This window comes from Delphinapterus leucas, chromosome 1, assembly GCF_059928025.1.
Source record: "Delphinapterus leucas isolate spDelLeu-1000000601 "Yukka" chromosome 1, BTC_Dleu_Yukka2, whole genome shotgun sequence".
Lineage (NCBI taxonomy): Eukaryota > Metazoa > Chordata > Mammalia > Artiodactyla > Monodontidae > Delphinapterus > Delphinapterus leucas.
In genome coordinates, this window is record NC_143129.1 from 55020090 (window position 1) to 55047539 (window position 27450).

A 27450-nucleotide genomic window follows, 5' to 3' on the forward strand; every position below is an offset into this window, starting at 1 on the left:
AGAAAAGTACAAAAAACGAAAATATGTAACTCTGTGGTTTGTCACAACATGAGCATACGTGCAATCACCCCCAATGTCAAGAAGTAAAACATTCCCAGTCCTACCCCAAAAGCCCTCCTTGTACTCCCTCCCTATCACTGCCCGTCCTGTCCTGCCAAAGACAAGCCCTATCCTGGCCTTTAAGGTAATCCCTTCTTCAACTTCTCTTCTATTTTACCACCTAACCACAAATCCCTAAAAGCTACTGCTTTGATTTGGGCTGATATCTGAACTCTACACAAATGGGATCACACTGCACGTATTATTTTGCATTGGACTTCTTTCACTCAGCATTTTCTTTATGGGATTCATCTGTGTTGTGTGTGTAGCTCTAGTTTATTTTGATTGTTCTATGGCAGTCGATTATTTATCCATTCCACTGTTGATGGGCATTTGGGCTGCTTCTAGTTTTTCAGCCAATGTGAATAATGTTGCTATGAGCCCTTTGATATCTGTCTCTTGGTGCCAGAATAGCCTTAAAATATGGATCAGACCATGTCTCTCCTCTGCTTAAAACTCTCCAAAATCTCCCCGTCATACTTAAAATTCAAACTCCTAACCTTGGCTTATAAGGCCCTTGCTTCCTTCTCATCCCTCCTCTTGTATCTTCCACCCTTTGCTCACAACTTTCCCACCTCATCAGTCTGCTGCTGGAACATGCCATGTTCACACCTACCTCAGGGCCCTTGCACTGCTCTCTCCTATCCCTAGACTGCAGATCTTGGCATAGTCAGCTTCTTATCATTTAAGTTTCAAACCAAATAACACCTCCTTAGACAACTCCCTTGACCACCTAATTTGGGAGAGAGCCCAAATCTCCCTCCTTCACATCCCCTTGTTTGGTTTTCTTCATGGCACTCTTCACTATGGGAAGCCATCCTATTTACCTGTCTGGTAGCTTGCTTATTGTTTATCTCCTCCCACGTCCCTGAGCTCAGGGACTTTGTCTTGTTCGCTGCTACATCCTCAGCAACTTGTAACTGTGTCCGACATAGAGCAAGCATTCAATAAAAGCTTGTTGAATGAACAAATGAATGAATGAATCTCCAGGAAAGATGGCAGCATAACTGGTCTGGTGGAAGTTGAAGGAAGTGGGCAGATAGAAAACAGTGAATATTTCTGAGAACTACGGAGGAAGAAAAAAGGAAGGAAGCGAGGCTGGAGGTGAACGCTAATTGAAACTCTGTGTTCTGCACCCTGGGCCGAGGGCTTCCCCTTAGCCCCTGCGGCCAGGTCTCACGTGTGCCCCTTGCAGCCCCGCTGATCCTGGAGCCCAGGAAAAGATGCCCTGTGAGGGAAGGAACACTGAACCTCCTGCAGAGCACAAGCCAACCCCTGCTGAAGCAGTGGAATAAGCAAGGCTGAATTTAATCTGTGTCTAGAGGACAGGAGAGGAAGGCGGGGGTGTTTCATTGTTCTGAGAAGTCAAGGCAGCAGAATGAGATGATTTGGGTTGTCAACCTGCCAGAATGACCTCTGGAAATGACAAACTTTCCCAACTACTGCCTCAGTAGACATCCAGTGAGCAACAGAGGCCGGCACCAGACTCCGTATCTCACAGCTGGGCGCTGGGGTACGCTCCGAGCGGTTCCGGGTCCATCCCTGCACAGACCCAGAGCAGCCAGGCTGGGGTTTCAGTAGGGAAGACTGGGATGGAGCACAACCCTGAAGGAGAGACAGAAAGACTCCTCCTGGAGGTGGGACAGGAGTGTGGGGCTGCGAGGCAAGGACAGTGATTGGAAGAGCCCGGATGAGAATGGGGCGGGGGGTGGGAGGCCAGGTCCAGCCCCACCCGTATGAGCTCAGGAGAGCATCTCAATCTGCCTGACTGACAATTACTTCCTCCTTAAAACGGACATGAATAAATACCCTTTGTTAACATCTCGAGGTTGTTGTAAGGATCAAATGAAATCACATACATAAAAGAGCTTTTTAGTAAGATGATAATAATGGGCTTGAAAGAGGCCCATTACTCAGAAAGTAAAAACAGATAAGAAATCATAGGCCAGATTTGGAATAAGTGGCAACATCTGGGAGGATATTTTCCTTTCAGGACACTGTAGCACCCCAGGCCAGGAGGGTGGGAAACTTGTAGTGACTAAATGTCTACGAGCACAATGAGATCTCTAGTAGTAAAAGAGGAAGGATCCTTATAATAACAAATGAAAACACAACTAAAATGCTAGGAACAAATTTAATAAGAAATATGCAAGATGTATGAAGAAACGTTTCATTTAAAACACTACTTAAGGACAAAAAAGAACTTGAACAAATGGAAAATCATAACACGTTCATGGATAAAGAAATTTAACAGCCTGAAGACATAAATTCTCCCTCAAGTTTACTTATGAGCTGAATGCATTCCCAACATAATCACCAATAAGTTTGGGAGAGAGCTAGATAAGTTTAATCTAAAGTTCACATGGAACAATAAATAAGCAAGAATATCCAGGAAGGGCTTCCCTGGTGGTGCAGTGGTTGAGAGTCCGCCTGCCGACGCAGGGGACGCGGGTTCGTGCCCCGGTCCAGGGAGATCCCACATGCCGCGGAGCGGCTGGGCCCGTGAGCCATGGCCGCTGAGCCTGCGCGTCCGGAGCCTGTGCTCCGCAACGGGAGAGGCCACAACAGTGAGAGGCCTGTGTATTGCAAAAAAAAAAAAAAAGAATATCTAGGAAAATTCTAACAAAGAAATGTTATGAAAGATAACTAGTCCCCACATATTGAGGCACATTATAAAACTGCATTAATTAAAACATGCATTCTAGCATATGAATGGACAAATGGATCAATAGAACAGAATTTAAAATGTAGAAAGAGACCCAAATATCTATAAGAAATATTATATTTCAGATCACTGAGGAAGTATGAATAGTCGATAAATGGTATTGAGACAACTGAGTAGACATATGGGAAAAAATTAAGTAGGATCCTTTCCTCAAGTCTTATGCCAAAATAAATTATCAATGAATCAAAGAGCTAAATGTAACAAATGAAACCATAAATAGCATTTTTAATGTCTAATTTTTGTAGTTGTGAAGGACTTTGTTAGCAATATAAAACCAAAACACAGTAATAAAAAGGCTGATACATTCAACTACATAAAAACTGTCATAAAAACATAAACAACTTCAAAAGCCAAACGACAAATTAGAAAACTATTTTCTGCATCTATACTGCAAAGGACAAATTTTCTTAACATATAATGACAAATTAACATGAAAAATGTACAAAGGATATGAATGACCAATTCACAATGAGGAAACATAAAGGGCTCTTAATATCTGAAAAGGTGTTCAATATCACAATAAGAGAAATACACATTTAAACTAGGAGATACCATTTCTAATATCTTAGTCTAGAACCAAAAAAGTTTGATAACACACTATGTTGCCAAGGATGCAAGGAAACAGCCACCATGTTGGTAAATGGATAAACTGGTACAACTTCCATGGAAGGCAATTTGGGACTACAATGCAAAGTTTTAAACTCACTCTTTGGCTCCACAGCTCTACTTTTAGGAAATTTTCTTCATGTATATTTGCATATGTGCACATGACATCTTTATATGTTTATTCATTGAAGCATTAATAGCAAAATATTACCCCAAAACAGAGACCTATATGTCCTTCAAAAGGGCATCAGCTAAATAAATTATGGAATGTATATAGCCTTTAAAAAGAGAGAGGCAGATTTCAGTGTCCTGATCTGGAAGGATCTCCAAGATCAATTCTTAAGTGGAAAAATACCTAGGTGCAGAACAATAAGTTATGTATGTTACTATTTGGTTCTGAGAAACTTACACATTAAAATTTTATTTAGACATATATGGAAATGGAATGATACATGAGAAAGTGGTAACAGTGGTTACTTTCTAGGAGGGGAACTAGGTGGCTGGGGGAAATTTTAAATAAAGAAAAAAATTTTAAATAAATACACTGAAAACTATAAAACACTACTAAAAGAAATTAAAGAAGATACATTAAAAGACTTAAGTGTCTTAAGATCTCAATACTGCCCAAAGTGATCTACAGATTTAATGCATTCCCTATCAAAATCCCAACAACAGTTTTTGCATAAACTGAAAAATCAAGCCTAAAATTTATACGGAAATTCTAGAGGCCTTGAACAGCCAAACAATCTTGAAAACAAGCAAAGTTAGAGGTCTCACACTTCCTAATTTCAAAACTTACTACAAAACTACAGTAACCAAAACAATGTGGTACTGGCATAAAGACAGACATATATACCAATGAAATAGATTAGAGAGTCCAGAAATAAACCCTCCCATATACGGTCAGACGATTTTCAACATGGGATCCAAGACTATTCAATGGGGAGAAGACAGTATTTTCAACAAATGGTGTAGGGAAAACTGGATATCCACATGCAAAAAATGAATTTGGACCCTTAGCTTACACCATATACAAATATTAACTCAAAATGGATCAAACACCTAAATATAAAACTCTTAGAAGAAAACATAGGAAAAAAAAACTTCATGACATTGGATTTGGCAATGATTTCTTAAATGGGACACCAAAAGAAAAATAGATAAATTGGACTTCATCAAAGTTTAAAACGGTTGTGCATCAAGGGACACTGTCAACAGAGTGAAAAGACAATCTACAAAATGGTAGAAAATATTTGCAAATCATATATCTGATAAGAGTTTAGTATCTGGAATATATAAAGAATACATACAACTCAACACCAGCAACAAAACAAGCAACTCCATTTTTTAATGGGCAAAGTAATTGAATAGACATTTCTCCAAAGATATACAAATGATCAATAAGTGCATGAAAAGATGCTCAACATCATTAATCATTAGGGAGATGTGAATCAAAAGCACAGTGAGATACTACTTCATACCCATTAGGATGGCTATTAATAAAAAAATTTTTTTAAAACAGGAAATAACAAGTACTGGCAAGGATGTGGAGAAACTGGAACCCTTGTACATTGATGGTGGGAATGTAAAATGGTGCAGCCACTGTGGGAAACAGTATGGCAGTTCTTCAAACAAATTAAACTTAGAATTACCATATGATCCAGCAATTCCACTCCTGAAAGTAGGGACTCAAACAGATATTTTTATACCCATGTTCATAGCTGTATTATTCACAATAACCAAAAGATGTAAGCAATCCACGTTTCCATTGGTGGATAAATGGATAAACAAAATGTGGTATATATACATACAATAGAATATTATTCAGCCTTAAGAAAGAAAGAAACCCTGACACATGCTGCAACATGAATGAACCTTGAAGAAATTATGCTAAGTGAAACAAGCCAGTCACCAAAGGACAAATATTATATGATTTCACTTATATGAGGTACCTCAAGTAGTCAGATTCATAGAGACAGAAAGTAGGCTGGTAGTTACCAGGAGCTAGGGAAGGAAGGAATGAGGAGTGATTGTTTACTGGGTATGGAGTTCCAGAGTTTGGGAAGATGAAAAATTTATAGAAATGGATGATTATGGCTGTACAACAATGTGAATGCATTTAATGCCACTAAACTGTACCCTTAGAAATGGTTAACATGGCAAACTTTATGTTATACATATTTTACCACAATAAAAAAATGAAGAGAAAGAAAGAAACCTTAAATAACATACAAAGAAGAGTGAACTCTAGAGTCCACACCTCTGGGTGTGAATCCTCACTACTTCCGTTCATAGCTATGTCACCTTAGAAAGGTACTTAACATTTCTAAGATTCAGTTTCCTCATCCAAAAACATTGTAATAAAAGCACTGCCTACTATATTGGGCTATCTGGAGGCACATAAAGGGCTTAGACCAGTGCCTGCCACACTGTTAATGCTTAATAAGCAGTAGTTCCTCATTCATAATGGTCTTAGACATTTATTGAGCATCTATTAGATTCAGACATTATGCCAAGTGCTGGGAATACAGAGAGGGATAGGATGGATTCCTGCCTTTAAGAACTTCACCACTTGGTAAATGGGACCTTAACTGATTCTACCTTCAGGCAGCCCTTACTGTAGGAGTAAGCGTTGAAATAGTCACTATGGAAGTACCCTTCAAGAAGAGAAACAAGAGACTCAATTAGACTGAACGTTCCAATTAGACCTATCTGAAAGTAGACTGAGCTACCCTGGAAAGTAGTGAGGCAGCCTGAACAGCCGCTTCTCAGACACGTAGCAGAAGAGACTTGGAGGGTTAGACTAGGTGATCGCTGGGGTACCATCTGGCTCAGAGAGTCTCTGATGCTACAAAGTGAGGACAAGGACTGACTGATGAGTGGCCTGGCTGGGGACAGGCTCCAGGACATCAGCCTTGCAGACATCACCCCTTCATGACATCATCCAAATTCCCCCCAGCAGGCACCTGAAGTCTCCAGATGGCAGGTGTGGATTCAAATTCAAAATGACAGACACAATTTTCACATAGATGAATGGAGAGGCACCAAGGCACACTCATCCCCGGATGACAGACAGAAGGGAAGAAAGGCCCAAAGAGGTCACTGCGGCCTTTTTCTGGGCCAGCATGAGCTCCAGAATAAAACACTGAAGCAGGATTCATCAGTGAAGACGTGGAAGAAAACACCCCAATGCTGGCTGTGAATCCACTGAGGGTCCCCACACCAGCCCCCAGCTCTGAGACACCCCAGCTGGGCTAGCAACCCAGAGGAGTCAGACAGCTTATTTTTTTTTATTTTTGGCCACAGTGGGTCTTCGTTGCCGCACGCGGGCTTTCTCTAGTTGCGGCGAGCAGGGGCAACCCTTCGCTGCGGTGCGCGGGCTTCTCATTGCAGTGGCTTCTCTTGTTGCAGAGCATGGGCTCTAGGCGCATGGGCTCAGTAGTTGTGGCTTGCGGGCTCTAGAGCGCAGACTCAGTAGTTGTGGTGCACGGGCTTAGCTGCTCCATGGCATGTGGGATCTTCCCGGACCAGGGCTCGAACCCGTGTCCCCTGCATTGGCAGGCAGATTCTTAACCACTGCGCCACCAGGGAAGCCCCCAGAGAGCTTATTTTTTTAAGGAAAGGGAACAGAGGTCTGTTTCAGAGGGTGGAGGGGTTCGAGGGTGTCCTGCATGGAGGGAGAGGGAAAGGCAGGACTCTCCTCACCATCTTGGAGCTTCACCTACAGTCCAGACCAGCTGCAGTGGGAGTCGGGGTGGAGGAAGAGGACAGGCAGGGAAATACTCCTGTGCAGTCTCAGCAGGGCAGCTTCCCTATTAGGGTCTCAGAGTAAAGACAATCCACCTTCTCTTGGCTGAGATCTTGACTTTCTTCTTTCCTGGCGTGCAGGGGTGGAGGGAACAGTAGTGTGATCAGGTAAGGCCTCACTGAGCAAAGACCTGAAGGTGGTGAGGGGCAAGCCACACCGATATCTGCAGAAGAGCATCCCAGGCAGCAAGGGCAAAGAACCAGAGGCAATGAGTGTGCTTAGCATAATGGGTACAGCAGGGAGCCTGTGTGACTGGAGCAGAGAGACACATGGGAAGAGTTACAGGACATGAGTTTAGAAAGGCAAGGGGTGAAGGTGAGGTTCAGGCCCTGTAGGGTTCTGCAGGCCACTTTAAGGATTCTGGCTTCTACTCTAAAAGAGATGGGAAGCCCATTGAAGGGTTCTGAGCAGAAGAGTAAGATACCCTGATTTATGGTTTTTAAAGGGTTCCTTGGGCTGCTGGGTTGAGAATGCACTCCAAGTAGGGCGGCATGACCACCTGCTTCAGTTAGTAGCAGGTGGTTGCAACAATCCTGGGGAGGGGTGACAATAGCTTGAACCAGGTTGGTAGCAGTGGAGGTGGTGAGAAGCAGATATATTTTGAAGGAGGATTTGCTGACAGATTGGACGTGGGGAGTGAAAGAAAAAGAGGTATTAAGGATGACACTAAGATTTCTTGGCCTAGATCCTGGAAGGATGGAGTTTCCATTAACTGAGATAGGAAAGACTGAAGAAGGAGGTTTTATGGGGAAGATCAAGCATTCATATTTAGACATGTAAGGTTTGACATTTCTCTTAGACATCCCCAGGGGAAACATTTCATGGGCAACTTGGAGAGACACATGCAGGGTTCACAAAGAAGACCAGGCAAGAGCTACATATCTCATATCATATTAAACATAATATTTAATATACATATATATTTAGCTAAATATGTACATATTTAGAAGTCATCTATGTCTCGAACCCTGGAGAAGCGATTCAGATAAAGAAGAGAAGAGGTCTAAAGACTCAGCCTAGGGGATCCAAGACTCACAGATTGATTGATTAGGAAAAATTAACAAAAGCCACTGAGAAGGAGTTACCAATGGCAAAGGAAGAACCGAGGAGAGGTGGTGGGTCGTGAAGTCAGGTGAAGCATTTCACAGAGGAATGAGTGATCAGCTACGTCAAATGCTGCCAGTAGGTCAAGTATCTCAAGATGAGAACTGGAAACAGAACAACGGATTTAGCAACAGGATGGTCACTGATGATCTTAGAACAATTTTGGCGGAGTGGGGCAGAAGGGAGCCTCATTAAAGGATGAAAAAGAACGGAATAGGGCTTCCCTGGTGGCGCAGTGGTTGAGAGTCCGCCTGCCGATGCAGGGGACACGGGTTCGTGCCCCGGTCCAGGAAGACCCACATGCCACGGAGTGTCTGGGCCCGTGAGCCATGGCCGCTGAGCCTGCGCGTCCGGAGCCTGTGCTCCGCAATGGGAGAGGCCACAACAGTGAGAGGCCCGCACACCACAAAAACAAAAACAAAAAGAACGGAATAGCCAAACAGTGCAGGGAAAAATCTCTCTTTGTAAGTGATTCCAGCTAATAAATGAAGAAGGAATGACAGGATTAGGATATCGGCATTGTGCAAGCCCTGTAAGGAAATAAACAATCCAGGCAGGGATCAGCAAACTATAGCCCTTGGTCTATATCTGGTCTGCTTGTTTTTGTAAGTAAAGTTTTACTGGAACTCACCCGCGCCCATTCACTTATGTATTGACTCTGGCTGCTTCCACACTACAACCACAGTGTTGAGTGGTTGTGATAGAGACCGCACGGCCCACAGACTAAAATATTTACTGGCCATTAAGAGAGAAAGTTTTCCAACTCTAACCCAGGCAAATAATCCTCAGTGACTGCTGACATCACATGAAGGGAAACAACCAGACATTATGTGCCTCTGATGGAAATACCTACCACCCCCTAGGAAGTAATCTTACAAAGTAACAAAAAAGCAAATCTGAACCAGATGGGACTAAATGCCAGCTTACAGGAACTACAGGGAACAAAAACATTCAACAACCGATGGGGATGCAACCAGCTAACTCCAGACTGTGGGAAAATCCACAGAAAATATGACCAAGTTTCTTCAACAAATAAACCATGAGGCTGAGAAACAAGTGGGGTGAAGTAACCTACAGATAAATGACTTAAGAAACCTTTCAACAAAATATGAGGTGTGGCCCTTATTTGGATCCTGATTTAAACAAACAAACCGCTTCTTAAAACATAATACAATTGGAGAAATCTGAACACCAACTAGGTATCTGAAGATCCTAAGAAATTATTGTTAATTTGGGGGAGTATGGTAATGCTATTATGGTCTTTTTTTAATCCATTATCTTTTAGAGTCTAGTACTTAAATATTTATGGATGGAGTTATATGATGACTGGGATTTGCTTCAAAATAATCCAGTGGGGAGGTAGAGTAGGGAGATTGAGGTAAAAAAAGTTGGTTATGAGTTGATAATTATTGAAGCTGGGTTGTGGTCACTTGTAGGTTCATGACACTACTCTCTCTACTTTAGTATATGTTTGAAAATTTCCACAATAAAAAGGTACTTTAAAAAGAAGAGAATAAAGGGAGAGAATTTGGACCCAACAAGTACAAGAAACTCTTTGGAGGAACTGTACTGCGTTAAGAAGCAAAATGGAGCAATTTCTGGAGGAGGAAAGAAGAGTTTTAAAAACATGGTCGTCTTCTTAAGTTGGGAATTTGGGACTGACAGATACATACTACTGTATGTAAAACTGATAAACACCAAGGACCTACTGTGTAGCTCAGGGAACTAAATTCAATATCTTGTAATGATCTTTAATGGTGAAGAATGGAAAAGAATATATATATATATATACACACACATATAAAACTGTACCCCTGAAACACTGTAAATCAACTGTACTTCAATTTTTAAAAAGGAACAATAATAAAAACAAAAAGAATTTTTTTTAAACAGTGACATGACTGGGATAAGAACACAATTCTAGACTTATTGTGGTGGTAATTTCTCAGTGTATACAAATATCAAATCGTTACGTTGTACACCTGAAACTAATAAAATGTTATCTGTCAATTACAAAAAACAAAAAACAACCCACGGTCATCCCCACTAGACTCTCCCCTCACAGTCCCCACAGCTTTCACTGGGGCTCTCTTGCCTCTCCCTGGCTGCTCCCCTAAGTAACATATCTGGTTTCTTCTGAGACCTCCCACTCTGAGCCTCTAGGGAGCCAGTCAGAAGGTGAGTCTCTGATCTTGAGAAGCTGCCCTCTAACTGCACAGTCAAGTCTAACCACAGCTGAAAAGTTAACTAAAGGACAAGGAGTGTGGGAACATGTAACTCAGAGGATGTGAGGGCCTTAAGGATACTCTGTTTCCTTAAGAATAAGGCAGGTAGGGGCAAGGGCTGGGAAAGATGCCAAGTACTTGCTGGAGGAGATGAGACGCTGGAAGATGGGCAAAGAGGAGAGAGCAGTGCACTTTAGGAAGGAAAGTAATGCGAGTAAGGGCTGAGACCAGAAGGGAAGCCCCTTCCACAGAGTTCATGCTGGAAAGGACTGGGAATGGTGTCATCCACCCTCCACGCCACCTTCTGATGTGTCCCTGTGAATTACTTCCCATGGGCCACAGTGACCCACAGCCAACTTTCTGGGCATCAGGGCCCACAGCTGTGGAAGGGAGACTCTGTCCCTGTGCGAGGCGGGAGGCATCCTCAGAGACGGAAAGTCTGCACGATGAGAATGGAGACGCCCCTGGTGCGTCCTGAAACCAGAGAGGTGCACTGGCAAAGATGGGGCCCAGGCCGACCTCTCCATCTGGTATCTCTGTCCTCTGAGTTCTGCCCAGTCCTCTCGTGGATGACTCACGATGCTGAGAATATTCTCCATCTGACGTGATCCACTCAGACTCCAAGTAGGATGGGCTTCATGAGGCTCTGGCGTCCTGATATTGTATGAATATTTGAGGTATCCATTTTAGCAGGTCGAGTCCACAGCCTTCATCAAATTTTCAAGGGATTCTATGACTCCAAAGGTTAGGAATCACACGACTAGAGGCTTAATAATTGTTTGATGTACTGGATTTGGGGTGAGGTCTGAGGTATAATTACATCTGTTGGGACTCCTTCAAAGGTCCTCCTACCTCTCAAAATAGAAGATTGCTTCAGGATCAATGAAATCAAGAATTAAAATTCTTCAATGGCAGGCTAATAGCAATGCAAACCTCAAGTACCCTCTACCTTTATAGGCCAAACAAAATAGCAACCTTATCAGGAGCTCCTTCCCACATAATAGCTGACATTATACACATTTCAAGCCATACGGTTTACAAAGCAAGTAAACAAAGCAAGTATTTCACTGGTACTTGCCACGTCATGCGGGATCTTAGTTCCCTGACTAGGGATAGAACCCAGGCCTCCGCAGTGAAAGCGCCAAGTCCTAACCACTGGACCGCCAGGGAATTCCCCTCATTTGTACTTTATATTTGGACTTTGAGAATTTTGCTCTGAAAATTTTAAAAAGCAGACTAAAACAATAAAATGGAGTGCAATTTGTATTTTTCACAGAATTGTGTTTGTCTTAATGGTTTGAACGGCCTCTACAAATTGGCATCCCCCAAACCCTCACAACTTTACATCCCCGTCAAAGGTATGACTAAAAGGATATGGGACCCAAGACAATCTTGACTCTCTGCCTCCCTCAAATATTTTATATGTTCATTTAATCAACTTTTATGGATGCCTAGTGGGCTTGAGGTTCTGAGATGCCACAGGATAGCAGAGGAAGAGGGTGGGCCACGGGTACCTTGGCAGTGCCCAGCCAGATCTCTTGCCTACCGTTCTGCCTTCTCTCCCCTCCCCACAGAGTTCAGCACCATCCCCTGATCTTAAACAAGTCTCAATCATCTCTAGCTAATATTTGTTGATCGCTTATACGGATTCAAACTTCACACAAATCCTATGAGGTGGGACCTACTCCTGTATACATTTAAGGAAGCTGAGATTCAGAGAAAGTAACTCACCTGCTCAGAGCCGCTCGGGAATGAATGGGGGAGCCAGGACCCGATCTGAAAGCTGCCTGACCCCAGGTTGGTGCTCTAAGCCCTCTACCACAGAACTGAGTCCCCATCCACTTGGTTACTACTCGTCTGACACCCTCTGGACTCACCCATCCACAAAGAAACCCTGTCACAGCAACCTGGGCAGCTCTATGTTTCAACAGCAGAGTTTCAACAATTCTAGGATGCCAGCAAGCCTCGCCCCACCGCACAGGGGAGAGAGCAGGACAAAAGCAGGGGCCCGAGCGGCTGCAGCCATGCGTCACACTTGGGCTGTGTCCGCCCAGCTCCCCAAGCACCTTTCTCGGGCTCACCCGGCCAGGTACTCCACCCTGCTTACTCCCTGGCCAGCCAGCCTTACCACAATGAGTAATGCCTGTTGTGACATTTCATTTGAGATGCCTCCGCCTTTCATTTCAGTCATAATGAGCTGGAGGCAGGCAGAGAAGAAGGAAAGGGGCAGAACTGGGAGGAGGTGGCCACGGCAGGGAGAGGGGGCGGGCAAAAGCCAGATATTACAGGTCTGGTTCCAGACCACTGCAATACAGCAAATATTGCAGGGGAGGGATAAATCAGGAGTTTGGGATTAACATATACACACTACTATATATAAAATAGATAACCAACAACGGCTTACTGTATAGCACAGGGAATTATATTCAAGGTCTTGTAATAACCTATAATGGAAAAGAATCTGAAAAAGAATAGATTTATATAATATGTATAACTGAATCACTTTGCTGTACATCTGAAACACAACGATGTAAATCAACTACAGTTCAATTTAAAAATGAAGGGGAAAAAATAAAGCAAGTATTGCAATAAAGCAAGTCACCTGAATTTTTTGGTTTCCCAGTGCGTATAAAAGGTATGTTTACACTATGCTGTAGTCTATTAAGTGTGCAATAGCATTATGTCTAAAAAACAATGTACACACCTTAATTAAAAAACGCTTTATTGCTAAAAAAAAATGCTAACCATCATCTGAGTCCTCAGTGAATTGCAATATTTTTGCAACAGTAACATCAAAAATCACTGGTCAGAAATAGAGACACAGAAGTAGAGAATGGACATATGGATACCAGGGAAGCGGGGGGAGGTGGGATGAATTGGGAGACTGGGATTGACATATATACACTACTCTGTATAAAATAGATAACTAATAAGAACCTACTGTATAGCACAGGGAACTCTACTCAATGCTCTGTGGTGACCTAAATGGGAAGGAAATCCAAAAAAAGAGGGGATATATGTATACCTATGGCCGATTCACTTTGCTGTACTGTATACACTAACACAACATTGTAAAGCAACTATACTCGAATAAAAATTAATAAGAAAACAAAAATCACTGGTCACAGATCACTATAACAAATATAACAATAATGAAAAATTTGAACTATTGCAAGAATTATACCAAAACCAAAATATTGCAAGAATTATACCAAAACCAAATCGTGACACAGAGACACGAATAAGCAAATGCTGTTGGAAAAATGGTGTCCAAAGACTTGCTCCACAGAAGGTTGCCACAAACCTTCAAATTGTAAATAACACTCTATCTGTAAAGTGTGATAAAGCGAAGTGCCATAAGACAAGGTATGGCTACTGAGAGATGAGTAAGGAGGCTGCTGTGTCATCGAAGTAAGAGATGATGGTGGCTTGGTCTAGGTGGGGGAGCGGGGGAGGGGTTGTGTAGATAAGAGTATGGATCGAGAGGTATTCAGGCAGTTACACTGTCAGGATTTCATAATGGATTGCCTAAGGGCATGTAGAGGTGCAAGTATCAACAGTGACCCTGGACTTGTGACTGGATGAAGGTGCCACTCATCAAGACAAGAAAGCTGGAGGAGTAGATTTGGTGGTAGAGATCGAGTTCAGTCTGAAAATATTAAGTCTGAGACAGCCAAGTGGAGACATTACGAAAGCTGATGGATCTAGAGGTCCAGATCTTAGAAGAGAAGTCTGAGCTGGAGGCATAAATTAGAGACTTGCAATAAACTGTTTGAGTAATGGCCCTGTAGGTGGCTGTGAGAATGTGCCTGGCAGACGTCTAACTACAGGGTGCTTAATTGACCAAAAACCCCAGCTGCTGGGCTCTGAAATCCATCACCGAATTTGCACAGAGGGAGCAGGACAGGGACACTAAGGCAGGCCCACTCCTGGGAGACACGGGACCCCTCTGATGGCTGACTTGGGCTGGAGAGCTTCCCAACAGCCTTGCCGAGCATCCTCAGATTGCAGAGCAGGTTGAGACCCTGGTACCGACCTTCTTCTCTCTACCCATCACTCAGGGTCAGACTTGCACGGTGCCCTGATAGTTCTTCCAGCCTTTCCCAGCTCCCTCCCCATTACGTTTCATAGAAGTTTCCCCCCAACAAAATCTTTGCACATTTAATCTGATCTTGGTGTCTACTTTGTTGGAGGACCTTCCCACAGCGAATCTCACCTTGACCCTGTGACTTGATTTAGGCACTGAAACAATAGCAAATGTGATACAAGCGGAGTATTGAGAAAGGCCTGTGCATTGGGGATTGCCCTCTCTCTGGCTTCTGGGAACCCTTCCACAACCATGTGAACAAGCCTTGGCTAGCCTTTCTGAGGATCAGTAACCAAGAGGAGAGAGGCTCCAGCCATTCCAGCTGTCTCACTGCCTCAGCTGATGACCCATACAGGTAAGTGAGGCCAAACTAGACAATCCAACTCCAGCCACGTTGGCCCAGGACAAGCAAACCTACCCAACCAACCCAGGGAATTGTGAGAAATACTAAATGTTTGCTGTTTTAGACTACTGAGTTTGGGGATGACTTATTATACTGAAAAAGTAAACTTACATAGGAGTCTGGGGCATAAGATGGTACTCAAAGCCATGGGAATAAGTTGGGCCTATCATGGACTCATGGATCCTGTCCGCAGGCTCCCAATCCAAAACCTTTCATAGGGCTCTTTCCATTGGCTAAGTCCCTTCTGAAAGTTTATTTAGCACTTACTATGTTCCAGATAGCATACTGAGGAGCCATGGGTATACAGTTATAACTGAAACACACTCTTTATCCTAAAGGAGAAAAATGGGGGAACCGAAGAAAACCCTTTTTCAACTTTCTATATATTAAAAATTACTGGATACAAAGTTAGCAGGACTATAGAATCTACCTGGATTCTTCTACTTCAGGCTTCATGGGACCACTTTCAAACACACACACACACACACACACACATATACACACACTCACACACACACATACTCACACACACTCCATGGTACCGCAGCCTTCAGTCAACTCACCACTTTCTCTGAGAGAAGTTGATGGGTTCTTGCTGTCATTTCAAAGTCAACAAATGATAAAAACTCTGTTGAAGTCACAGTTGGTGAGTGTAATGACCCAATCATAGGGAAGATGGTACACAACAGAGGGAAGGAGAATCAGGATTGGTCGAAGGTTCCAGAGTGGCTTCTCCACTTGTTTACATATTCAAGAAATTTATCAGTCACCTGCTAAGTGCAAAGCTTTGAGGAGACATAGATAAAAGAAACAATTCCTGCTCTCAAAGATTTCACACTCTAGGAAAGAGGCTGGCAATGACAACAATACAGCACAAGACACTGAGAGAGTACAAAGGAAGAGGTTCTGGCACAGCTTGAAGAGAATCAAGGAAATCTTCCTGGAATAAGTAACTGAGTTTGGTAGAATAGGCAAGGATGAGCCAGGCTCTTTGAGGAGGGGCTAGGAAAGGTCACACTGAACTAGCACTGGTGAAGGTATTAAGGCTTAATAGAGGAAGGCAGGTCTAGGTAACTGAAGTAGTCCAGTAGGGCAGAGTACAGGGAGAAAATGAGTGGAAATATCTAGAAACAAGACTGGAGAGGCAGGCAGGGGGTTAGACCACGAAAGGCTTTACACATCATGCCATACATACTTTATTCTGAAAAAAAGGAACCATGGAGTGGTGTCAAAAGAAAGCATGACATACTCACATCTGCATATTAGAAAGACGGTTGTGGCCACAGTACAGAATATGGAGATAAGACAGGTGCAGTAGACCAGGAGAGAAATGCTGAGTGCTGTGGTAGTGGAAGAAGGGAGAAGGGCCGGAATTCCACGGCATTAAGGAGGAACAGTCAGCAGAATGTCCTCACTAACAAGATGTAGATGAGGAGACAAGGCAAAAAGGAGGAAGTAGAGTCACAGATAACATCCATATTTCCGGCCTGGTCAACTGAATGGATGGTGGTACCACTTGCTGAAAGAGGCTCTATGAGAAGAAAACGAAATTTTGTAAATGCTGATGGGTTTAGTTTGGGACAAGGTAACTTTGAGATACTGTGAGGTGTTGAAACAGAAATGCCCAATAGTCAGTTGGAGAGAAATTCTAACATACAAAAGAGAATCCTGGGTTGGAAAACAAATTTGGAAGTCATCATCATATGGGTGATGGCTGAAGCAAAGGGAGGGGTTAAAGTCCCTCTAGGAGAGTGTACGGGGACCAGGGAGCTCCTATATTTAAGGATCAGTCACTCAGTTCTCATCTGGAGGAGGAACCCAGCCAGAGCTAACCAGAGGACAGATTACCAAAGCAGTGAAAGCACCCACAAGATACCACCACCTACTGAGCTGCTCCAGCTCTCTTCTCAGAAGTCTATTGTAAATGGCCAGGGGAGCAATTAGCACTAAGGTGTTAATGGTTAGTAATAGATGTCTCCAGATATATTTGCATTTTAATTAGGGGTATAAACTTCATAGTGATTCTGGCTTTGGAGCCAGTGCTTGGATTCTAATCCAGGGCTCTACCACCTACTGTGATCTTGGATTCTAGAGGCCTTTGTTTGCTCCTATAAAAGCAGGAAAAACAATGTTTCTATCTCAAAAGGTATAAGATGTACCAAGTTTCTGGTGCATCCCTTCATCTATGCCTCTAACAGTGGTTCTCAAACTTATGTGCATCACACTCACCCAGTCCCAGGTTCTGATTCAGGATGTCTGGGATAATGCTGATGCCGCTGGTCCAGGAACCACACTTTGGGACGGGATGTTCTACTTAAAGGACTCCTACCACATGAGTGAATGCCCACTCATATGTACCCCATAAACTGGTCTTGAGGCCCTAGAGAAGGGCTGTGGGATGGGAGCTCTAGGTCCTCAGTGCAGGAAGCATGACAAAGCAATGGGAAGGTGAGGGACAGGGACAGGCACCCAGTCTTCTCCCTCAGCTGTCACCCAAGACATCTCAAGGGCTACAAGTTGAGTGATTCACACCTGCATGTTTGAAAAGCCGTGACTCACAGGATTCAGTAGGTGGGCTGCATTGACTCAACCCCCAGGGAGGGTGACAGGGAGGGGAACAGGTCTGTAGAGTCACAGCCACCAGTCAGCAGAATGGACTGAGGTCCCCTGGACACCCAATGAGCCAGGTTCCAGACTGGAGGGAAGAGAGAGATGCAGCGAGGCTGGGGGAAGGCAAAGGTTTCGGACACATGGGAAGGGAAGCCTTCCAGCCAGCTGTGGAGGGTGAGAGGGAGCCTATGGCCTCTCTTCACAATTTCAGGTAAGTTAGCCTCTGCTCTGGGTTAAGAAGACACTGAAAAGCAAGAAAAGCGATCTGGAATTTCCCCGGGAAGTCTACACTCACAGTACTGCCCGTTCTTCTCCATCCCTCTGTGCCCTAGTGATGTCCAGGGAACCTGCTCTGCTCTCCCCAGGGCATCATGGATGGAAATCACCAGCAAAGCCCAGTAGTGGCGTGGCAAGAGTGGATGGAATATTGTCTTCTTTCAACAAAGGCCTGTCACAGACATCATCTTATTTTATTTCTTAAAAATCCCCTCTGAACTCCCAGTTTTAGATACATAATTTTTTCAACCTGCAATTACTACCCTGCTAGGTACTGAGATTGCAAGTATTAATTACTCACAATGCTTGCCCTCAAGGAATTTTGCCAGATGAGATATAAAATGTGCTACATTTATTACATAGTCTATAAAACACTTTCATATACAATGGTACTTGTTCCTCATAATGGCCACATTATGAGATTTGGTGATATGGATCCTGTTTCATTTTTTGCCATTCTGATCTTCAGCTTAAATATTACCTCTTCAGAAGCCTCCCTGACGTCCAATCTAAAGAGCTACCCAATCAAGTGCCTCGTCACCCTATATTAATTTTCTGAGTGACATGTATCGCAGTGTGATTTTTTAAAATAAATTTACTAGTCTATGTATTGTCTCTCTCCCTGCAATAGAACAGAAATTTCACAAAAGTGGGAAATTTGTCTGCCTTGGTCACTGCTGTATTCCCAGTACCCAAAGCAGTGCCTGGCCCGAACAGGCACTTAGGACACATCTGCGGAAGGAAGGAGGGTGGGGAGAGCAGGTGGGAGCGGAGGAGGGAGGGGAGAAGCACTAAGTGGCAGAGCTGAGGCTCACATCTGGGGCTTTGCCCCTCCCCCCCCCAGCCCAGGCTCCTTCCCATCCTTGGGGAACCTTGGAGAGCCACTCTGGGCCAGTGCCAAGGTTCTGAGGTTGACAGGCTGACTTTCTTTGCCTGGGCACAGAGGCAGAGGTACCCAAGGCTCTCAGACTTCAGCACTGAACAGCTCATTAACCCCGAGTCAGAGATCTGACAAAAAGAAAATCAGGGATAAGTGCTCACCTGTCATTACACATCCCTTCTCTAAAGAAGGCCTGGAACTCCGTCTGTATTTAGGATCCTTACACTCAAGAAAACATCAATCAAGGACCAAAGAAGTCAAGAGAGATTCAATTTACTTCCTTTTCAGAGGCAGAAATATAAAATGATCTCCAGTACTTTTTAAATTAAGAACTCCTATTCAGTAACTACAGCAAACAAAAAAAAATCTACTGTATGACTAGGTAAGAGGGAGACACAAAGAATAAAGAGAAGTGGAGAGAGAAGGGATGGAAAACAAAATCACAGAAGAGTCATTGCTCTTAAAATGGAAAGGGGCCTCAGGTGACTGTTGGGTCCAGGCCCCTTCTCTCCAAGATGGGCTACCGGGACTGTTTATTGATAAAGTAGCTGAGGCCTAGGGGGTTAAGTGATTTGCCCACGGTCTATAGCCAGTAAGGACTGGGGCAAGACCAGATAACACATAATTTGGTAAAAGAAATCAAAATTTCTTCAAAGGACTGTACTTAGAGCTAGAAACCAATTATTTGAGAGAACCATGTCATTTTCAGCTTTATTTTCCCATTTCTCCCAGCAAAAGGCCTTGTACACATCTGATTCATGGGGGAACCCCAAAAGATACATAAAGGAGGCATAAACACAGATACCTTCTGCCAAGAAGATACAGAAAGCTGCATCAAGTTACATTTCTGCAACTACAGTGATATTTCCATCATTAAAAGTTGCGTCCATCAGTGTAGCCCTAGATTTTGTTACTCAGGTTAGAAATTACATAAAAGTCCACCAGGCTGGATGCCCTGCTCTGCCACAGGCTGCAGTGCCTGCCCCGTATCCAAGACAGCATCGCACCTTCCTCTTGGACCCCAGTTCTGTGCCCTCCCCCAGCACCCATTCAGCTGCTGCCGCCACCCCTAACCCTACAGTGAGAATCTGGAGCATTCTCTCTCTGCCCCAATCCCAGGCTAGCATTTATAGGGGGAAAGATTTTTTTTTTCAAGTGAGGTCAATGTAGTTGCAAAATCTCTGTGATTCCAGAGGATGTATCTTTCAAAGTGCTACTATGTGAACATAGAAGGGAAGGCCTTTCCTTGGTAAAGCCCAATTCTGTTCTAGAATCTCATTCATTGCCATTCCCCCAAGTCCGCACATGTACAGCAGACAACAGAACCCTTTAGAATCCTCATGTCAGAGGTGAGGATTACACTCCTAACACGTTTTCCAGGTTACAGGGAAAGAGGTACCACACTTCTTTGCTTCTGCCAGGAAGTTTCTTGATTTGCAGGTAACCCACTCTGTACTATAACAAAGAGCTTTGTAATGGGCTTTTTGGTTCCAAATGGCTTTAGTTTGTTACTATACAATGGCCCAGATCCAGGCTCCCTACCATACTGCAAGTGCCATCAAGACCAAGACCATGTCTCCTTTCTCTTTTTCTTTTTGTAGACCACCTCCTTCCATCCTCCTGCCTGCCACCGCTGCCCTTCCCCCAGCGCTCAGCTCGTCATTCAGGGAATACTGCAGATGTTGGTTGGCACAGTGTGGTATTTCCTGCTCTTCCCAATCCTCTGTCGCTTACTGCGGGTACAAGGAAATACAACTTCTTGGGGATTCAAGACAACACAAGGCAGACAGGAGGGAAGGCCAGATAAGCCACCCCATTTTTCCAGACCAGAACTAGGCTGAGGCCTGCCCACAGGAGGCCAGGGGCAGTCACTGCTCCTCCCCAGGATGTCTCTTTCATGGCCCCTCCACCTAACTCCTATCCATCAGCCTCCAGTGCTTCCCCAAAGCAAGGAGTGGCTCCGCCCAGGATTTATGGAGCTCAGAGCCCAAAGCTACGCTGAACTGTGGGATCTTCAACTGCTGGAGCTGGGAAATACCTGTGGAGCATCTGCCCAGTCTTCATTTTCAGGCAAGTGAAATGAGGCCCAGGGCAGTTCGTGACTTGCCCAGGGTCACACGGCTCCTTAATGGGGCTCAGTTGGGCTAGAAGTCAAGTCTCCCAGGCCAGTGCTCCTTTATCCACCCCACCCTCACCTGATAACGCCCTGTTTCCCCCAGGCATGCTGTTCTTGGTCTGATTACATACTACGGGGTAAATAGGAAGGATGAGCAGGTGGAAACAAGGTCTAGAATTACCTACTTAAGGCTCTATTTTTGCCTCAATGATAGAGAAAGGATCTAAAGGACCGAACCAAAACACTTTCAGCTGGGAACGGTCAGGTTCCCCCTGCTAGTCTACAGAGTTACTTCTGGGCAAACCAAGGGGTGGGGAGGCTTTCTCCAATTCTAGGCCATTGTCAGTCTCTGAGACAACTGGACTCAGTCAACTGCGATCCTGAGAGAGGCAGGCTTCAATAACTACGGTGTAGACAGACCCTCAGTACCAGGTGGTGACACATGCTCTGCATCCATAAGACAATCCTCTCACCACAGGCATTCACAGGCAAACTGGAGTGGGATCTAGGTGAGAGGGTCCTCCAGTGATGGTCCAAGTGGCAGGGCAGGGGGTGGAGCACACAAACTTCACAGATACCAAGAAAGGACGATGTGGACAGAAAGAACAGGGGCAACACGAGTCAAGAACCAGGCGGGACGGACAAGTGGATTGTCTAATCCACCCTACCCTGAAACCATCCATCGCCCCCAGGCCCCCAAACAGGTTGCAGCACATGTGTGAGCCAAATACTGACCACATCAACTTCAACACAAGGAGGTACCCATTGCATGGAGAGAGTCAGCTAGCCTCTGGGTGAACCTGAGCAAGTTACTTAACTTTTCTGAGCTCCAGTTGCCTCACCTAGAAAATGAGGATACCTACTTAATAGGATTGGATACGGATTAATTATGATAAAGTCTGGAAACTCTTTGCTCTAGTATCTGGAAAATAACAAGCACTTAATAAATGATAACTAAACTGTTGAAGCCCTGCAGGGACTCGGCGGTCTGACAGACTCTTGGGCTCCTAAGGGGCTGGAAGTGTTACTGACACATCCCCTAAGAATGTTCATCACTCCCTCACACAACCCAGGAAGTAAAAGCCGGGCACTTCCCTGCAATAGGATGCTTCTTGAACATATATATGTTCAAAACCTGTACGTGTTCAAAACCCAGACACATATAGGATTCTTTCCTCTACCCTCTCCTCTCTCACACCCAACACACACACCACCCCCAGCCTCAGGACAGCTGAGGAGTTCTGACAGCAGCGATCCAATCACTCAACCGTGGGACTCTGAGGGTCACTGTGTATCATCCTGCCATCAACGTAACACTCACAAATCCTGGCAGAAGGATGGCCTCCTGGGAGCCCAGGCTCATAAATATCACAAGGAAGCAGTCCGAGGGATAGAAACATGTAAATCATTTCCATGGAAATCACCCTCTACTTGTAACTCCTGCAATCAAAGCATGAAGTTCCCCTCTGGAAGTGGGATTTTTGAAGGGTTTCGTGGAATTGAGGAAAGAGGAGTTGTCACGGGAAAGAGATTTGTATTCAGCACTGGTTTCTCAAGAGGCAACGGAAATAAAGTCCATTTGCAATTTGAGTCAGGAAGAACCACGCCAATAAGGAAGGTGCAAATCCAAATGACATGAAAGCATGGCATGTTGCCTCATGAACGGTCCCTCACTCTGACTGTATAGTCACTCTCAGGGCAATCATTCATCCCTATCTGTCTAGACAGTCTCTCTTGTCCCTGTCTAATTATTACTAATGTCTCTATCTACTCTCAAAAGTGTCCCAGCTTGGACAATAAATTATATGATTACCCAATACTACAAAGTGGTTAAAAAAAAAAATACATCTTAGCTGGCCAGAGACAAAGCATGTGAGAGAACAGAAGAGTGGAATCAAACAAGAAAAGGTCATCTCCTTCTAGGCTCTAGAGATGGCTGCACAACCCGACCAGACCCACACATTTGCAGAAGGGGAATTTCTATTATTTTCCATTAGTAACTCCTCGTGGAACTGTCAGTTGGGGAAGTTTTCCCCAGTGCCTACCCTAGCTCCCAGTCCCAGTAAAGAAAACCCCTTTTTTCTAGCTCAGGTGTCAGTGGAGTTAAAGCGATGCTCTTATTTAAGCGTCAGAAACATCTTTCCTTTCATGAAAACATTTCTCTGAGTGCAGGTCTCACAGTCTCTAGTCTGGACTAAACTGCTTGGCTTCTCCAGCCTTTCCGTTGACCATGATGTCTCTGCGACACAGTGTGGTTCTTGAACCCCAAGAGTAAGAAAGAATGTTCCAACACCATGGCCTCCAAAGGTAAGAGAGAGTGAATCATTACAATCCCCCAGATCTCGGTCATTCACCCACCTACGCAGCGTGAACCACCTGCACGCTACTCGGAGCGGCCACAGAGTCAGGCCTGGTGAGAGGGAGGATCCCTCCTTGGGCAAGTGGCCAAAGTGCCACCTCAGTCCCCAGAGTGAGACGGCGGAAGCCTCGATCTCAGGGGGATGTGGTAGAGGAGGGGGTAGTGTCCCCCATCATTCTCTCCTGGGCACGGGCACAAAGCAAAGAGGCTCAGAGAACTGGGTGTTCATCCCTGGAAAAGGACATGCAACTCACCCTCTCGTAGGGAGACCCAAAGCCGGTCAAAAAGCAAGTCACTCTAAATAGACCGGCTTCTCCTCCGCACTCCCCTTCCTCCGAGGCCCAGTTCCCGGCTCTCTCCCAGGACAGGGTCCGCTCGCCAGCCCATCCGCCTGGTCGACCCGAGGCTCCAGAAACACCCCAGCCTAACCTGCACCAATCCCGGGACGCTTCCAACGGCGCACACAGCTTCCTTCCCAGAAACTTCGCTGGAAGCTTAGCCCCTGCTCAGCGAGCCTTCCCCAGGAGTGCCCCCCGACCCCCGCAGAGAACTTCCCGGCGGCGGGGACTGTCAGAGCCCCGGCTGCCGGCCGGCACCCCCTCCTCCGAGCTTGGCTGCGCTCCCCTGGCAGCACGAGGCTCCCTCGCTGCCGGCTGAGCGAACACGCAAGCACGAACGAGGTGCCAGCCCCGGACGCCCTGACAAGGAGCACACCCCTCACACCCCAAAACGCCCACCGCGCGGGGGCTTTCTCACGCCTGGGAAACGAACACGGAAGTTGCAAAGAAAAGGGCAGCGCGTGGAGAGGAAGAACCGGCTCAGGGGAAGGTTTGGGCAAACTAGGAATCTCCACGGTCCATGCAACGCCAACAGGTAGCAGCACCGGGGACACGGAGCTGGGCGCCCGGCGCCGGGGAGGGTAGCACAGCCCCAAAGACTGCGGGCGCCAGGGCGCAGACGACCATTTCCTGGGTAGCAAGAACCGGGGCTTACCTTGAATTAACGCAGAGTCCCGCGCTCGGCTGAATGAGGAGAGTGTGCTAGTATTCCCGAGACATCACTGAATTATTTTCAAAGGGCACACGGGGAGCGGAAGGGGCACGGGGAGAGGGGGCAGGAGAGATGGTGAAATTGTAGGGGGAAGGAGGAATCAGGAAAAAAGAAGAGGGGGGCGGGCGGGAAGGCAGGAGGAGGGAAAGGAGAGAAACAGAGAATAAAATGAATAAAAGAGACGGGAGACAGTTCGCGGGGAAAAATCTGTCTCCTGCCCACACAGTGGAAAAGAAATGTCTGACAATCAGAACGAGAACTCGCACACATGCCCCCCAGAGGGGTCAGACGGAGACGAGAAGACTGGCGCTGTACCCAAACAGAGAAAGAAATAGCAGTCGGGCCGGGCAGCACCGCGAGGCGGGAGAGTGCGGAGAGGGACGCAGGCGGGAGCGCGCACACGGGCTGCGGGCGGGGCCGGGGGCTGGATCGCGGGCGGGCGGGCGGGCGGGGCTCGCTGTGGTAAAAGGGCCTGGAGGCGAGAAATTTCGGTCGGGGTTTCTGTGGAAAAGTTCAGTGACCTCAGACTTCCACGGGCGACTTCCACTCGAGAACACCGTCCCCGTTTGTGGGTAGGAGCGGCACCTCCCAAGGTTCCGCCGGTGGACCTCACCGCGGCCCCAGGGTCCTGGCCGTTTGCCTCGCTGGCCCGGGAACCTTGATGGAAGAGCGTGATTCCCCCTGACGGGAAACAGAAGCGAATGGAGGCTTTACGGATCAAGTTGAGGGAGAGAGGGAAGTGTGGGAGGACCGGTACCTGAGCCAGATGCTGCCCAAGGAAAGGGGACCCCAGCCCGAGTGGGGAGCATCTCTGATGCCTCTGGGGGGACGTAAAGGCTCTCCGAGGGTGGCCAGGGGCCAGAAGCGAGACTCTGTTCCCCAGGGGTAGTTCAGGGGCACAAAAAATTAACAACCCTAAAAACAGTCAGGCTGGCATATCTCCAAGGCTTTCTAGACTTGAATCCCTCAGAGGGCTCCCTCTCCCCCCATTTCTCTGGCTCTTTGCCTATCTTTTCCTGGATAGTAGCAGAAAGGCCTCCCAGAACCCTTGCTGGTGAAGACCTCAGGTCCCACCAGCCTACCTCTTCAATCCATGTAGGTCCCCAGAGGGGCTTTTCCAGGTGGCTATACTCAGCTGCCCACCTTCCACCAAAAACTCACAATCAGAGGGCACAGGGCCCCAGAGAGAGAAAGGAGAGGCAGTAGGACTGAAAGGGCCAAGAAGAGAAACAGAAAGGAAGAAGAGAAGGAGGAGAAAGAGAAAGAAAGGAGAGCATTTTCTCCCCTGTAGCTCTGGTCCCTTAGGCCTGGTCTTGGCACAGAAAGATGGGGCAGGTTTTCTGAAGACTTCCTTTGGGGGTTGCCAGAGTTGAATGAAGACATTCAGCCTTTCCTACTTAGCTGTGAGCTATGGCTAAGAGCAGGGATTTTATTTAGTCAACTTTGTATGCTCTACACCCACCTACCCAGGGCCTGGCACATCTCAGAAAACATGCATTGACAGGAACTAAATGATCACAAGGCCAAAGGCTCCTCTCCCCTTCCTCTTAGCTTGGGATGGGGAAAGGAAGTGAAGACCAAGGGCAGTGCAGCCTTCTTAGCTACTGCCTACTTCACCACACCCCCAAGAGGCCTGGTTGGGAGATTCCAGAACCTCAGCCCCAGCATCAAGTAAGTCCTAAAAATTATCAACCCTGAAAAGAAGTGAGTCTGGTCTCTATGAAATAGACTTTGGAAAACCAGGCCTTTAGCGTTGATATTGAAAACTGCTCCAGCTGGGCATTAGGGGGAAAAAAATCAGGGCTTTACGTCAGTTTTTTAGAGGCTGACAGATTTTTGGGAAGTCTTACAGATCTGGTTTCCCTCATGAAGATTTTTTTTTTTCAGTTCAAGCATCAGTGGGAGCCACACTCGTAGAGGAGATCGTGGGCCCTGCACAAAGGGGGGTCAGAATCCTAGGTCCTGGGGAATTAACAGCCCTGCCCTCAAGGGAGAAGAAACACAGAGTGGGAAGGACACAGGGAGAGATTTTCCCACTTTAGAAAACTAACCTCAGAATCTATTGAATCTATTAGAGGGAAGGAGAATGACTCCATTAACCCCAAAGTGGACTCTTCATGCCCCCACCGCACCCCAACATATGTACACACAGACACAAGGCAGTTACCAGCCGCTGAAGCCCTTCTTCCATCAGCCCATAAGCAGGAACAGTCACACTACAATGTTTGGGTTTCTTTTTATAATGAAAAAGTTTAAAGAGCTGGGATACCAGAAGGCTGATGGTTTTCCTGGCTTGGAATCTCCTTAAGAGAAGAGCAGCCACACTCACTCCCCTCAACCATCAAAACAAACAACAATTGTACCCACAAACAAGACTCTCCTTGACAGACCATTCTTATTGCTGGGAGTGGGCCATGCCTACCAACCGCATGACCCCACGACAGATTCCCTTTACCTATCCGAAGAGGCATCACAATCCCAGATGCCCCAGTACAACCCCACTGACACACCTGCCATTTTATTTCTTGCCTCTCTGGCTACATGTAGCAACTAATTCGAACAATATGGTGCCCTTTCAGACATAACAAAACATTGGTTTTGGTTCTTCTTTCATTTGAATGAGTTGTGGCTGTTGTCCAGTGCCTTTTGCTGGAGGAGGTGGGGGCAGTAGGCTGGGATGCAGGGATTCAGTTCAGCACACAGGGCCTGTGTCTCTCCAACTCTTCACCCCAGCAGATGCACCTCCTCCCCACTCCCAGGCCTCTACTCTACTCAGTGAGGCGGGGCAGGAAGGGCTCAGTGCTCAAGGCACCACTGTCCTCTCTTGAGCCGGACCATCAAGGGAGCACCTAGGCCTGCCCCGGCACAGACCTATGCTCCATACTGCGTCCTGCGCCCCCTAGAGGGACTTCGTACTGGGGCCCTGGCTTCAAAGACCCTGGTTTAATAATTCAGCCTGCTTGAATGCCATTTGGTAGCCATGGCAACCAGTTCCCTGACATGTAGTTGTAGGAAGGAATGTGGTTAGACGGGGAAAAGAAACGGAGAAAAATGAGGAAAAGGTAAAGGGGAAAGGAAAAGAAAGAAACCCAGCTCAGATTT

At 45.9% G+C, this 27450-nt stretch overlaps 1 protein-coding gene and 1 long non-coding RNA gene across 2 annotated transcripts in view; both read right to left on the reverse strand.

Annotated features, from left to right (window-relative positions):
* CACNA1E (calcium voltage-gated channel subunit alpha1 E) overlaps window positions 1-27450 on the reverse strand; it is a 645631-nt gene that overhangs the window by 441437 nt on the left and 176744 nt on the right. The gene's annotated exons all lie outside the window — the stretch shown is intronic.
* Window positions 2220-24810, reverse strand: LOC149750507 (uncharacterized). The gene is made up of 2 exons (XR_016392969.1): window positions 12299-24810; window positions 2220-11438 (listed from the first exon to the last, which is right to left on the reverse strand). It is a non-coding gene; the product is annotated as an uncharacterized LOC149750507 (long non-coding RNA).